The sequence below is a fragment of the Panthera tigris genome, chromosome C1, assembly GCF_018350195.1.
Source record: "Panthera tigris isolate Pti1 chromosome C1, P.tigris_Pti1_mat1.1, whole genome shotgun sequence".
Classification (NCBI taxonomy): domain Eukaryota; kingdom Metazoa; phylum Chordata; class Mammalia; order Carnivora; family Felidae; genus Panthera; species Panthera tigris.
In genome coordinates, this window is record NC_056667.1 from 34354840 (window position 1) to 34366973 (window position 12134).

Genomic DNA, 12134 nt, shown 5'->3' on the forward strand with positions numbered 1-12134 from the left:
AAACCTGGGTTCCTTGAGACCCTGGGGGCTTGGCCTCATGCAGCAGCGACCTCTCTTCCTCATCTGGACACGGAAGGACAGGCCGAGCTCTCCCCCTAGCTTTTCATTCCAGTGAGGGCCAAGCATGTCACCACCCCACCCCCAGTCATCACTGCCGCCGTCCCAGTTACTCAGGCAGAAAGAACTGAGGCTTCTCTCTCAGCAACCTGCTCCCCCATCCCCCACCATGTCCTTCTCCTTGATCTCAGGCTCTGAGAGTGCTAGATTCAATGTGATATCTGATTCATTGGGTGATGGGCAGCTGTTTCCCAAGCTGCTTGCCTCAGTCTGGAATGGAACATTCTGGTCTCACAGAAGGGCAAACCAGGGGGCATTAACTCCTGCTCTGCCAGCATGATTCTCCACGTCCAGAGCCTGGGCTTCTGAAAATTCTTTTCTCCAGGGTGGCACCAAAGGAAGCCTTGTAGAGGGCTTTAGACACTCCACGTACTTCCGCGTTTTCACCCAGGCCATCTGAAACGCACTATGAAGTGCCTGGGTGGCTCAGCAAAGTGTTTCGACTCTTGATCTCGGCTCAGGTCAGATCTCATGGTGGTGAGACTGAGCCCCACATCCAGCTCTACGCTGAGCATGGAGCCTGTTTAAGATTTTCTCCTTCTCCCTCTGTCCCTCCCTTACTTGTGGGCGCTCTCTCTCTCTCTCACGCACACACACACACACACACACACGTGACACAGGCACACACACACCACTTAATCTAAGTAAAAATAGTGTATCCCCTGGCCCACCCCCCTTTTCAACACAATTGCTGCCCTCTACCCTTCTATCTATACTTTCTGGGATGACCACTGTGACATCATGGACTGAATGGCCACAGCTATACCCTCTGCACACATCCCCCTTCCCCAGCAGCACGCCCTCTCAGTGGCCAGGGCCCTACCTCTAGCGGAAATGTGTATTTTAAGAACACTTAAACAAAAAATCAGAGCCTGCACACCGTAGGGGCAGAAATTCAGAGGCTGAGACAGGCCTCGATTGGAGACACTTCAGTTCTCCCATCCTTCCAGCCAATAGACAGGGGGCATCTTGGCAGGTGGGGATGGGACCAGGGGCCTCGGGAGGGAGAGCTTTCCAATGAGAGGTCTTGGCCAGAGGAGGTCTTAGCAGGCTCTTCCCAAGCTGGTGGTCTCTCCTTCTCCCCTTTGCCTTCACCTGGAGGGTGCCAAGGGAAAGGTTGGACCTCTTTTTTGCCCCACCTTCTTGGATGGGTCAGGGCTTGATGTTTCAACTCAGAAGGCACCCGCTTCCCTCTTTCTCTTTTCCCAGCTCTGGCCCAGACTTAGCACCTGCCTTGGTGTGGTCAGTGGCTTGTCCTTTCCTTCAGACCCACTGCCCCATGGTCCCTCACAGCTGTGGCCACTGTGGTCAGGGGCTACCTGTGCCTCTGTAGTACATGGGTGTGGACTCCATATCCTCAGCTGTCCTTCTTGTGCTCCAGATCCCACCCACCTTCAACCCTCTTGTTTTACTGATGAGCACTTTTTGCATTCTTAGCCTCCAAGAATATGAGTTTCTATCTATAGCCTATCAACATGCAAAAACCTCCTCCATTAAAAAAAAAAAAAAAAGACCCTACTTCTGTCTCTACCACACATCCCGCCCCCTGCTCTCCCTTCTTTCCTGTCTCCATCAGAGCCAAACTCTGCTGGGTCACCAAATGTACAAACCAGGCATGTGCTTGAGGCACCAAAAGGAGAAGCAACTCTACAAAGAAGTAGGGTGAGGGGCACCTGGGTGGCTCAGTCGGTTAAGCGCCTGGCTTTAGTTCAGGTCGTGATCTCACAGTTCGTGAGTTCAAGTCCCGCATCAGGCTCTCTGCTGTCAGCGCAGAGCCCGCTTTGGATCCTCTGTCTCTCTCTCTCTCTCTCTGCCCCTCCGCTGCTCTCTCTCTCAAACATAAATAAACATTTAGAAGTAGTGTGATAGGAACAACAAAAGTTATTTTCAATTAAAAGTAGCAATATGTTAACTTTGCATTTAAAATAATTTAGAGGAGCACCTGGGTGGCTCAGTTGGTTAAGCGTCTGACTCTTGATTTCAGCTCAGGTCATGATCTCACAGTTCATGAGATCGAGCCCTGCATCGGGCTCCAAGTTCGGCATGGAGCCTGCCTAATAATCTCTTTCTCTCCCTTTCTCTCCCTCCGCCTGCCCCTTCCCAGCTCACGTGTGTGTGCTCTCTCATAAATAAATAAATAAATAAATAAATAAATAAATAAGAAAGGGCTTATTTGAATTTTAGCATACATGCAAATTTTACTTTATTTTGAAAATTGAAAAATTATTTAGTATCACCTAGAGGATGGATGAGAACCCTAATCTTTTTTTTAAGAGAATTTTTTTTTAAGTTTATTTATTTATTTTGAAAGAGAGGGAGAGAGTGTGCCAGTGGGCGAGGAGCAGAGAGAGAGGGAGAGAGAGAATCCCAAGCAGGCTCCGTGCTATCAACTCAGAGCCCCACGCAGGGCTTGAACCAATGAACTATGAGATCATGACCTGAACTGAAAATTGAGAGACGCTTAAGAAACTGAGCCACACAGGTGGCCCAGGAACCCTAATTTTTTAAAGGTATTAATTCTCTCTGTCTTCACCTCTTTCTATTTTTTATTTATTTTTTGAGAGACAGAGAAAGACAGAGTGCTAGCAGGGGAGGGGCAGTAAGAGAGGAAGACACAGAATCTGAAGCAGGCTCCAGGCTCTAAGATGTCAGCACAGAGCCCAAAGTGGAGCTCGAACCCATGAACTGTGACATCATGACCTGAGCCGAAGTCGGATGCTCAGCCGACTGAGCCACCCAGATGCCCCAGGACTCACCTCTTGATCTTCAACCCTGTGTGGCCTCAGACACCAATGAGTTACTGCTCCTGCCTAGGTCACCAATGGCTTCCATGTTGATAACTCCAGTGGATGTGTTTCAGGCTCAGCTGTGAGCCCCTCTGGCCTTGAAACTCTCTCCTGCCTCTGTGACAACTACCCTTTCCTGGTTCCCTCTCCACTTCTTAAACCTTACCCTTTCTGACGTCCTCTTGGTTCTTCTTCTCTGAAATGTCTGTGTTCCCCAGAGTTCTAGACCGGACCTTCTCCCCCTCTGCCCCTCTACCCATCTCTCCTGAGCCAGCTCCTTCCCTTCTCTGGTCTCCGTTACCATCTGTACTTCCAAATATCACCTCTGTTCAGCCACAGCTCCTTAGCTCTAAGTCTGTGTCTCCGACCATGCACTCTTTCAGGCACTTCAGTTCATTAATGCTGAACTTGCTTTCTCGTCTCCCCACAAAACCTTCTGTCACAGCTGTGTTGGGGGGTCAGGCCTGAGTGAGTAGCACCCCAGAGAACAGCAGGAGCCTACAGCCAACGAGCGGGTCTGTCCTGTCCATTCTGTCTCCTAATTGTCTTGAATGTGCCTCCTTCTCTATTTTCTGGTCCTGCTCTAGTCCGGCTGGCCACCATCTCTTGCTTTACACTACTGCAACAGCCTCCAAATTGGTGTCCCCAGTCTCCACTTGCTCGGTCTGTTTTCTATGCTGAAGCCAGTCTGGTGAGGTGTCAATGAGTCCTCACTGGCTCAGAAGAAACCCAAACTCCATAAGGTGACATTCCAGACAGCCCCCCCCCCCAACCCGGTTCCTGATGCCCTTTCTACATTAGCTCAACATTAGCTCTCCCCACTATTTGCCATGCATTCTCTGCTCCAATAGTTAAATACTATCTGGAAACCCATTCTGCCCCATCACACTGCTTCTCCCCTCTGCTGCCTGGGCTGCCCTTTCCCTTCCCCCACCCTTAACTATTCTTTTCAGGGCAATAATAGCCAGGCAAGAGATGCTGGTGGCTTGGACTAGTGTGCTGGCAATGGATGTGATACAAGATTCCAGACATACTTATTTTTTTTAATGTTTATCTATTTTTGAGAGAGAGAGAGAGAGAGATTAAGAGCAGGGGAGGGGCAGAGACAGAGAGGGAGACACAGAATCCGAAGCAGGCTCTAGGCTCTGGGCTGTCAGCACAGGGCCCCATGCAGGGCTCGAACTCACAAACCATAAGATCATGACCTGAGCCGAAGTCAGATGCTTAACTAACTGAGCCACCCAGGCACCCCGATTCCAGACATACTTTAAAGGCAGATACTGTAGGACTTGTTGGGTCTGGAAGTATGGGGAGGGAAAAACAAAGGAGTCTAGGATAACTCCCCAGTTGTTCTCGCCTGAAGTAACTAGAAGGAATTAGTTCCACTCACAGAGATGAGAAGGTAATGAGAAGAATGGGTTTGGGTGGGAAGATGGAGAGTTCAGTTTTGGACATGCTAATGGAAATGGCTGTTAGAAATCCATTTAGGTATATGAGTCTAGGTCCAGGGGACTGATCTGAGCTGGAACTGTATGTTTATGAGTCATCGGTGTGGAGGTGGTATTTAAAACTACAAGACTAGGTTAGTACACCGAGGATGTAAGGTAGATAGAAAATAGACAAAGTGTGAGGGTTCTCAACATTAAGAGATTGGAGAAATGAGCCTCAGAATGAGAAGATAGTGATGTAAGAGTAAAAGCAAGAAAATGCAGCACCCTGAAAGCCTAGTGGAAAAGGGATTTGATGGGGGACACCGTCAAATGTGTCAAAGGTCAAGGAAGCAGAGGTCTGAGAATTGACCATAGATTTAATAGCACCAAGGTCACTCGTGACACTGACAAGAGCAGTTCAGGAAATGGTGTGGGCAAAAGCTTCTGGGAATATGTTTGAGGGAAAGAACAGGGAGGGGTTGCAGTTAGGTGGATAGACAATTCCTTCAAGGAATTTTGCTGTGAAAAGGTAAAACGGATGCTAGCTGGAGGGCAAGTTAGGGACGTGGGAATTTTTTTTTTTTTTTTGAGGGGGGACACGAGAATTTTTTTACAGATGGGAAAAAATAACAGCAGATTATCTCTGTATATCTAGGGGACTGATCCAGTAGAGAGGAAAAGATTTATGGAGGAAGAGAGAAGAAATATTAGAAGAAAAGAATCCTGAGCAGCTGAGAGAGGAAGGGATCTATTCACAGCGGAAGGGTTTTGAAGTCTTTCCTGACCACCACCCATCACTCCATCCTTTTATCTGGCTTTTATCTGTAGCACTTCTCCTAACAAGATTACATAAGAAAGTTGTTTATTTTTCATCTTCCTCATTAGAATCTAAGTTCCATGTGGGAAGAGACGTGGCCTTGTTCACCCTTGAATTCTCGGCACCCAGAATAGTGCCTCACACAGTGGCTGCCCCATGATTATTTGAGAATGAAGGAACAAGTGCGCATTGCAGCGTACTCCATTCTCATTCCATTCTTATTTTTATTCCGTTCTTTTATAACCCACATCTCCTTCCCCGTTCACCCGGGAATATATTCAGCCCCCTGTCCGTGGGCATTCCTGTCATTCCTGTGCCAGCTTTACTCCATGTGTATCCATCCCCCATCTCAATTCCCCTTTAAGTCTCGGCTCTACCCATCCACACTGGGCTCCCCATCCTGATCCCGTCCTTAAGGTAACTCTCATTCTGGCTTCCGCCACCTAGAGCTTCTCTGTTTGCCTCCATTTCCATTCCACTCTTCTGCCATCAACCTGCAGTCTCTGCCTCCATCACTGTTTCTTCCCCACTCCCTTCCTCTGCTGTCATGACCACCTAACCTGCTTCTTCGCCCTGGTTGAAAATCACCAGGGCCATGGTTAACACAAGCAACTGTGGGAAGGCAGACAGATGGAACTTCCTCTCGTTGTGCCTTAAGTAAATATAAAGCATGTTTTATGAACTAGCATTATTCCCTACGAGAGACACAGTAAGTGACTCTCTGATATTTTCTAAAATATGTTTTCCAAATATTGGCATTATCACAAGCCTTGGGACTAGGGGTTCTGAGCCTGAGAGATCAAGCCAATCTCTGTGGTAAAAACAATATGACATCTCAGAGGGATTTTTTTCTTCTTAATTTCTGATGTCAGGAAACACTGAGAATATCTGTAAGTTATGATAAAAAACAGAGCAATTCTTGGGGCGCCTGGGTGGCTCAGTCGGTTAGGCGTCCGACTTTGGCTCAGGTCATGATCTCACGGTCCGTGAGTTCGAGCCCTGCGTCGGGCTCTGTGCTGACAGCTCAGAGCCTGGAGCCCGTTTCAGATTCTGTGTCTCCCTCTCTCTCCGCCCCTCTCCTGTTCATGCTCTGTCTCTCTCTGTCTCAAAAATAAATAAATGTTAAAAAAAAAAAAACAGAGCAATTCAAATTGAATCTTACTTTGGGATTCTGGTCTCTGCCTCAGCCTGACTAGTCAGCTAACAAGCCTTTTTGCACAGCTCACTGGGTAGTAAGTACTTTGTCTTTCTTTACCTTCAACAGAAATTATCAGGGAAGCACCTGAATAAACACAGTATTTTCAGTTTCTTGAGATTTTTGTTTTTATATATCTTTCCCTTCATCCCAGTTTGTGACCTAGAATTTCCTTATAGTCGAGGCTGGACCAGAATATGTATATATTAGGGGCGCCTGGGTGGCTCAGTCGGTAAGCATCCGACTTCAGCTCAGGTCGTGATCTTGCAGTTCATGAGTTCGAGCCTGGCTTGGGCTCTGCACTGCCAGCTTGGAGCCTGCTTCAAGTTCTGGGTCTCCCTCTCTCTCTGCCCCTCCCCTGCTCCTGCTCTGTTTGTCTCTCTAAAAATAAATAAACATTAAAAAAAATTTAATGTATAGATTAAAATTAATGAATGAATTAATTACAGGTATACCTGGATTTATCGCACTTCACAGATAATGGATTTTTTTTTTTTTTAACGAATTGAAAGTTTGTGGCAACCCTGTGTTGAGCTATTTTTCCAACAGGATTTGCTCACTTTGTGTGTCTGTGTCACATTTTGGTAATCTCAGAATACTTCAAACTTTTTCATTATCATTATATTTATAGTGATCTGTGACCAGTGACCTTTAATGTTACTATTACAATTGTTTTGGGGAACCACAAACTTCATCGATATAAGATGGAAAACTCAATGGATGAATGTTGTGTGTGTTCTGACTACTCCACTGACCAGCTGTTCCCGTTTCTCTCCCTGTCTTCAGACATCTCTATTCCCTGACATTGGAAATACTGACACAAAGCCATTTCATAACCCTACAGTGGCTTCTAAGTGTTCAAGTGAAAGAAAGAGCCATACATCTCTTACTTTAAATCGAAAGCTAGAAATGATTAAGCGTAGTGAGGAAAGGTGTGTGGAAAGCCAAGATAAGTCGAGAGCTGGGTCTCTCAAGCCAGTTAGCCAAGTTGTGAAATGCAAAGGAAAAGTTCTTGAAGGAAATTAAAAGTGCTACTCCAGTGAGCACACGATGATTTAAAAAAAAAAAAAAAGGCAAAACAACCTTATTGCTGATTGAGAGAAAGCCTTTAAAGTCTTAGTGGTCTGGATAGAAGATCAAACCAACCACAGTATTCCCCAATCCAGAGCAAGACCCCTAACTCTCGTCAATTCTTTGAAGGCCGAGAGAGGCGAGGGAGCTGCAGAAGAGAAGTTTGAAGCTAGCAGAGGCAGGTTCATGGCTTCAAGGAAAGAAGCCATCTCCAGAACATCAAAAGTGTAAGGAGAAGCAGCAGCAAGTTGCCCAGAAGATCTAGGTCAGATAATCAGTGAAGGTGGCTGTGCTAAACAACAGATTTTCAACATAACAAAACAGCCTTATATTGGAAGAAGATGCCACCTAGGACTTTCATAGCTAGAGAGAAGTCAATGCCTGGCTTCAAAGCTTCAAAGAACAGGCTGACTCTTGTCGGAGGCTAATGAAGCTGGTGACTTTAAGTTGAAGTCCACGTTCCTTTGCCATTCCGAAAATCCTAGGGCTGTTAAGAATTATGCTAAATCTACTCTGTCTGTGTTGGAACAACACAGCCTGGATGACAGCACATCTGTTTACAACATACTTTACTGAATACTGTCAGCCTACTGTTGAAAACTGCTCAGAAAAAAAAAAATCCTTTCAAAATATTACTGCTCATTGGCAATGCACCTGGTCACCCAACAGCTCTGATGGAAATATATAACAAGATAATGTTGTTTTCATGCCTGCTAACACAACATCCATTCTGCAGCCCACGAATCAAAGATTAATTTTGACTTTCAAGACTTATTATTTAAGGAACACATTTCTTAAGGCTATAGCTGCCATAGACAGTGATTCTTCTGATGGATCTGGGCAAAGTAAATTGAAAACCTTCTGGAAAGGATCCACCATTCTAGATGTCGTTAAGAATATTCGTGATTCATGGGAAGAGGTCAAAATATTAATCTGAACAAGAGTTTGAAAGAAGTTGGTTCCAAACCTCAAGGGTGACTTTGGGCAGTTCAAGACTTCAGTGGAGGAAGTAACTGTAGATGTGGTGGAAAGATCAAGAGAACTAGAATTACAAGTCGAGCTGAAGGTGTGACTGAATGGCTGCAGTCTCACTGATAAAACCTGAACAGATGAAGAGTTGTTTCTTACGGAACAGTAAAGGAAGTGGTTTCTTGGGATGGAATCTCCTCTTGGTGAAGATTTTGTGAAGATTGTTGAAATGACAACACGGGATTTAGGATATCACATAAACTGAGTTGATAAAGCAGTGTCAGGGTATGAGAGGATTGGCTTCAATTCCGAAAGAAGTTCTCTTGTGGGGTAAAATGCTATCAAACAGCATTGCATGCTACAGAGACATCTTCTGTAAAAGAAAGAATCAATAGATGCAGCAAACTTCCTTGTTTTATTTTAAGAAATCACCACAGCCACACCTGCCCTTCAGCGACCTTCACTCGGATCAGTCAGCAGCCGTCAACATGGAGGCAAGACCCTCCACCGGCAAAAAGATTACAATTTGCTGAAAGCTCAGATGATGATTAGCATTTTTTATCAATAAAGTGTTTTTTTTAAGTTGATTTTTTATTTATTTTGAGAGAGAGATAGAGAGCAAGCTGGTCTCTATCTCTCAGACAGAGAGGGAGACAGAATCCCAAGCAGGCTCCGCACCCTCAGCACAGAGTCCCATGAGGGGCTCGCACTCAAACCATGAGGTCATGGCCTGGCCGAAATCAAGAGTCAGACGCTTAACCAGCTGAAGCATCCAGGTGCTCCAGCAAGAAAGTTTTTTTTTTTTTTTCATTTTTTTAAGTTTATTTATGTATTTTTGAGAGAGAGAGAGAGAGAGAGAGAGAACACATGCAAAGGAGAGGCAGAGAGAGAGAGAGAAGGAGACACGGAATCTAAAGCAGGCTCCAGGCTCTGAGCTGTCAGCATAGGGCCTGACATGGGGGTTGAATCCATGAACCATGAGATCATGACCTGAGCCCAAGTCGGACACTTAACCGACTGAGCCGTCCAGGCGCCCCAAGTATTTTTAAATGAAGGTATGGACATTGTTTTTTTAGACGTAATGCTATTACACACTTAATAGACTGTAGTATAGTTTAAACATCTCTTATATGTACGGGGAAACAAAAAACTCATTTGACTCATTTTATTGCTATGTTTGCTTTATTGCATTGATCTAGAACTGAACCTGCAATATATCTGAGGTATGCTTGTATGTAATATATAGATATTGCAATAATTACATATTTTTAAAAGTTTATTTAGTTTCTTGAGAGCGAGCCATAGAGGGAGGGGCAGAGAGAGGGAGAGAGAGAATCTCAAGTAGGCTCCATGCTGTCGGTGTAGAGCCCAACATGGAATTTGATCCCACAAACCGTGAGATCATGATCTGAGCCAAAACCAAGAGTCAGACACTTAACTGATTGAGCCACCAAGGTGTCCCTAATAATTATATGTTATTAAAATTACATAATATATAACTAGTTACTGTCAAATATCAAAAAAATTATTATTTCCAATATAATTATGATTCCTTGTGTAATCTTATTCCTAGTCTTTTTAATAAATACTAAGCCCAAGATCATAAATCATAATTCTCAGTCTGGGGTTTAATACTTAAAAAAAAAAAAATCTCCTAGGGGCACCTGGGTGGCTCAGTGAGTTAAGTGTCTGACTCTTGGTTTCAGCTCAAGTCATGATCTCACAGTTCGTAAGTTTGAGCCCCACACAGGGCTCTGCTCTGAGGGTGAAGAACCTGCTTGGGATTCTCTCTCTCCCTCTTTCTATGCCCCTCGCCCACTTGCACTGTCTCTGTCTCTCTCCAAATAAAATAAATAAAGTTAAAAAAAAATCTCCCAGAGTGTATGTTGGTATTCTTTACCAATGAGCATAAACTCCTTCTTTTTGGCTAGAATAAAATCAAGAGACATGTGATTTTGCAAATATCACAGTTGAATTTGCTACCATGACTGTTGTATATAAATTTGACATATATGAATGTTTATTTGGGGGTGCCTGGCTAGCTCAATCGGAAGAGCATGTGACTCTTGATCTCAGGGTTTAGAGTTCGAGCCACACATGGGGTGTAGAGATTACTTAAATAAATTTTTAAAAACTTAAAAAAAAAGAATGTTTATTTGATTCAGGATCTAATAAGTGTTTCTAAAGTAGGCATCTATTATCATAGAGATCAAGTATGTAGAGTCCTTGACCAAGTCAATTTCTCTTCTACACAGTGGGTAAACATCGCGAATTTAATTATCACCTCTGAGAATCCTATTTTGCTCAAGGTCCATACTAATGATGATCCTTCAGACTGACACATTTTATTAATTATAAAATAAATTATTTTTGTATCCCAAGGAGTAATATAACAAAGAATACCATAGAGAATGATAATGTATGAGGACTATAAGACATAAATGAACAGAAGTGTGTCCATCATCCAGCTTGGAAAATAGAGCCTCACCAATAGTTTTGAAGCCTTTTGGGAGATCCTTCCCTCTGCATTCCTCTCCCTCCTCTACAGGGATAATGACTATTCTAAATTGTGTGGTTATAATCTCTTTGCTTTTTGTTATCGTTTTATTACAGATTATGTAATCTTAAAAAGGATGTTGTTAAATTTTATATATCTTTGAGTATCACATAAAGGGCTTTATAATGTACATTTTACTTCAGTGGCTTACTTTTTCCAATTCACATTTTGTTCTTGAGTTTACCCATATGGCTATGTGTAATCACAGTTTGCTCATTTTCGGTGCGTACGCTGAAGTATGACACAGTAAGAACAAACAACAACCTATTTATTTCTTCATTCTCCTGTTGACGGGCATTTGAGTTACTTCCAGCTTTTGACTACTATAAATAATGCTACTATAAACATTTCTGTTTGAGTGATCTGTTCACATGTGTACAGATTTCCAAAAGGTATGAACCTGGGAGTAGCATTGGTAGGTTGTAGGCTACATATATCTTAAACTTTACCAAAAATAGCCCAACATTTTCCTGAAGTGGTTGTACCAATTTAGCACTCCATCGGCAGCGTATGTGAATGTCTTTTATCGTGACACACACCTCATGATGTACTTTCAGATTCCCTCAAATGCCTCCTTTTCTCTCTTTCTCTTTCTGAGCGCCCAAACTGCACCTGCTCACCTAGCCAATTCCAGATTTGTCTGAAATCCACGCTATGGAGATCTGCCAGAGAGCCATGGGGAGTAGCTCCATGTGATGTAAACAAGAAAAGCCAGGAGCCGGGAGCCTCCTCTCTCTCTTTCAAAGTGTAGTTCTTCTCGCAACCCTTGCAACCCACATGAAGAATGACCATGTTTCACGAACAACCTTCTGTGTCTCTTTGAAGCTGGTTGCGAAGCACTAATAAAAAATCTCTGCCCATGTGAGCCAGATCCCAGGAACAAAGATGTTTATGGCAACATTATCTGGGGTGGTCAATAAGCATCACAATGCATCCCAGCTTTCCTTCTCTTCTTCCCTTACCTCATTGCCTTCAGCTAACACATCTAAGATAAAGCATTGGTCCTTCTCTTAACCCTTGTCTCAGGCTCTGCTTTCTAGAGGGTCCAGGCTAAGAACATTTTCATGACTCACTTCCTCACCAACTTTTAAGACCGTCAGATGTTAAAAATTTTGCCCTTCTGCTGGATGTATCCAATGTGGTTCTAATTTGTGTTTTCCTGAATCCAATGAAGTTGATGAACTTTTCATAC